Source organism: Lactuca virosa, chromosome 2 (assembly GCF_052849685.1).
Source record: "Lactuca virosa cultivar CGN04683 chromosome 2, Lactuca_virosa_CGN04683_v6, whole genome shotgun sequence".
Classification (NCBI taxonomy): Eukaryota; Viridiplantae; Streptophyta; class Magnoliopsida; order Asterales; family Asteraceae; genus Lactuca; species Lactuca virosa.
This window is the reverse complement of record NC_136427.1, coordinates 182,172,774-182,176,195: the sequence shown is the minus strand read 5'-3', so window position 1 is coordinate 182,176,195 and position 3,422 is coordinate 182,172,774. Positions and strand designations below refer to the sequence as shown.

General features: G+C 34.4%; 1 long non-coding RNA gene across 1 annotated transcript; it reads left to right on the top strand.

Annotated features, from left to right (window-relative positions):
• The first annotated feature begins 455 nt into the window (after positions 1-455).
• LOC145156648 (uncharacterized) lies at positions 456-2,451 on the top strand. The gene is made up of 8 exons (XR_013736839.1): positions 456-954; positions 1,049-1,169; positions 1,273-1,341; positions 1,437-1,545; positions 1,642-1,709; positions 1,866-2,034; positions 2,130-2,181; positions 2,289-2,451. It is a non-coding gene; the product is annotated as an uncharacterized LOC145156648 (long non-coding RNA).
• The last annotated feature ends 971 nt before the right edge of the window (positions 2,452-3,422 follow it).

Sequence of the window (3,422 nt, the reverse complement as noted above, 5' to 3'; positions counted from 1 at the left end):
TTACAGATTCAGTCCCTAACGGCGTTAGTAAAAAGGGCCAACTTTGTAAGTTTTGCAAACTACAAGGACCATTTAAATCAAAAAAAATTAGCAGGGACTGACTTTGTGACATTTGGCAAACCACAAGGACCATTTTTATAATTTTGTCAACTATTTATGATACTTTTATGTCTCATTTATATATATACTAATTTATAACTACACGATGAACAGAACTTTCATGTGATTGGCTGCCTTTTTGTTTTTAATTTTCTTTTCTACTTTGCGTTTGTTATTTGTCCTTTTTTATCTTCTATAGTGGATTACACATACTCTCTTTCTATTGGACGAAACTCAATTTTGGTCTCTTGGACACGCGTATTCCTTCTGTGTTCCACCGATTTATCCTTCCACCCGTTTTTCTCTCCTTTACTCCACGTGTTTCCCACAGCCTAATCCACTTCCCATTTAATTTCTCCTCATTCGAGAACCATCTTCGTCTCCCACACTACTCCCACCTCTTATCTATCTCGCCTGATATCGACAATTGATTTGCAAATCATAAACCCTATCCCCTTTGCCCCCTTAGATGGTGCTTACCACCGAAGAGGGCAGCGGTGACGTCCAGTCGGAGGTGTCGACTCTACATACCTTCAACGCTACCCTTCTCCTTCCACAGTCTCTTCTACAGACTTTCACCACCACCATGGGGCGATGGTAAATGGATTCCAGGAGTCAAAGAACAACTTTAAGCCCTCAAGTAGAAGATTACATGCCCTAAAATCGATTTAGAAGCAGCTGCTGATCGCGGCTAAAGTCGAACGCTTTGGACTCGATTTTGACATCCCACTCCAGTTGTCGGCACCAGCATCGTCGATGACGCAGGTCGTTCCTCATTCCGATTCCATTCCTTCCTCTGAACCCAACTCGCCGTCAACAATCTGGTCAAAATCCACATCATTCCGGAATCAAGAGGTATGTATAAGGTCGATATGATAAATTGATAACAAAATTACGTTCGTAAGTTTGATTCAGATAATTTCAGTATCTAATTTCAATTTTTCTTCAGACGATTGATTGGCCGTTGAAGAGAGAAGAAGGTCGAGCGATATACTACCATGTGATCTCCGAGGATTTGGGGGAAACCGAGCACATCATGAAAGTTGTCGTACTTCAAAACCCATTCCAAGGTGAGAAACAGAAACGACTTCGCTTAAGGCGTTGAATTTGCTCCTCAAGTTTCCGGCTGAATACAACAATAAACCAATCAAATTTGTTGCAAGTATCTACCAGGTTATTTACAATGAACGAGGGCCTCTTAACTGTTTCTCCAGTCAATCGACAATACAGAGATTAGCTACAGTAACCACCAACCATCCCACCTATCTCCACCGCTTTTGTTTCTGGGTATTTCTACAATGTTCGTTTGGTGCTTACACTGTACACTCATGTTTCAGATACAGGGGAGAGGTAGATAGTGAACGTCGACCAGTAATGGTTGTAGTTGGAGCACATTTTCTCCTCCGTTGTCTTCATCTTGAAAGATTTGTTCTTTATGTAGTAAAGGTAAATACACCTCTTCACACATGTTCTTTTATAATAATTGTGACATTTTTGGTTTGAAAGTATATGATCATTGTTTGAAATTGTTAAAATTTTCAGGAGTTTGAACCCTTGATACAAAAACCTTATAGCATTTTTTACTTCCACTCTGCTGCATCTCTACAAGTGTAAGTATTTTCTCATTACATTATCTGTAGTATTGTGCTAAATGTAAGGAATATAATATGTTGGATTTTTCTACTTTGTAAATATCATTTTGTGGAATTAACATAGACTATCCTGTATCTGTTCCAAAGTTGATAATTTCTTTTGATTTTAATTAGTGTACCCTAAGATTAGAAACACATACATCAACCATTGAGGTGATTGGAAGAAATTGGGAGTATGGAGGTTTCTAGAAGGGTATTCCAACATATTGCAGAGAAGAGGATTGTTTTTCCAAGCAGATTCTGTCAACACTGCTTATATTTTGTCACGAAAAGATCTCGCAAGGCAAGATATGTTTACTTTCATCTCCCAATTTATTTCTAGCATTTAACATTTACTAAATTTACTAAATTTACTAAATTACCCTTTGGCCCTTACAGTCCTGCTTTAATGCTCCCTGGTGCAAGCAAATCTGATGTAGCAGTATCACTGGTAAGTAATGGGATTCCATCAACATTTGGACTTCTACAAGTATTTATTATGATATTTTTTCTTTGAATACAAGCTCACATATTTTAATATATTTTTTTGTAATATAGAGACGCATAAAAGAAAAGGGAGTGGGCTTGAACCGTGGCCAAGTATGCTTACGGGCTCACATATTTTAATTGGTGTTAGTGTCAACGACATAATTTGTGCATAGATCAACCGGTGCCACGTTATGAGGAGAAAATACTAAAATTATGGAATCGAAATGAGAAATTTTTTTTTAAAAGAATTGTACTTTCAGTTTTTATCTTTTATTAAGAGATTATACCTTGAAATTACTACATAAACTTACTTTGTATTGCTATAATATGGTAGATTTCATTAAAGTAGGATATGCCATAAATATAATAAACATATGTATGAAAGTTCATTTCTATTTCTTGCATTTATTTAACCATTTCTAATTGTAATATTTCCAATTACTAAATTTTCAATTTGAAATTGATCCAATACATACAATTGGATCTGAGATAAAGTAAGTATTCACCAAGTGCGTATCCAACCCCTCAACGCGGGATTCTTCCCAGTTTGTTACTAATTATGTTTTAGATTCTTCCCTAGTTTCTTACGAATTATGTTTTAGATAATTTTGATCACATGCCTCTTGCACATGTTATGAGAAGTAACATGAACAGTAATTGTTCTATTACAGAAGGTACTCCACCACTGTTTATATATTTTTCATTTTTATTGTTGATTACCTTTTGATATTTTCAACCATCTCAGTATATATTAAGTAGATCAAGTACGTTTTGGTGTTGTTAAAAACATATTCTAATGAAGTCAACTCCAATGACGAAGTTTAGTCTAAGGAAGGAGTTGATTAAGAAATGTGAAAAAGAATAAAAAAGTTCAGCAAATTGAGCAAAATAAAGGTGTAGTGTATTTTTTTAATACTTAAAACATTTTTCTTCTGAAATTTTTTGTATGTTTTAATATTGTTAATTTAATTTCTTATAGTTTCAGCAAAATGGAGAGTTTACGGTGAATGAATTTGATGAAGTGTTGGATAAGGAGAAGATTTTAAGGTAATTTTTAATATTTACTATTTTATGATGCAAAATTTTGTTTAAGATCCATATTTTAAAATTGAATTTTTTTAAAGACCCTTATTCTAACATTTTCACCATTTTAATGACTCATATTTTTTTTTAGTTAATTACTGATATCATATAAACTTTATT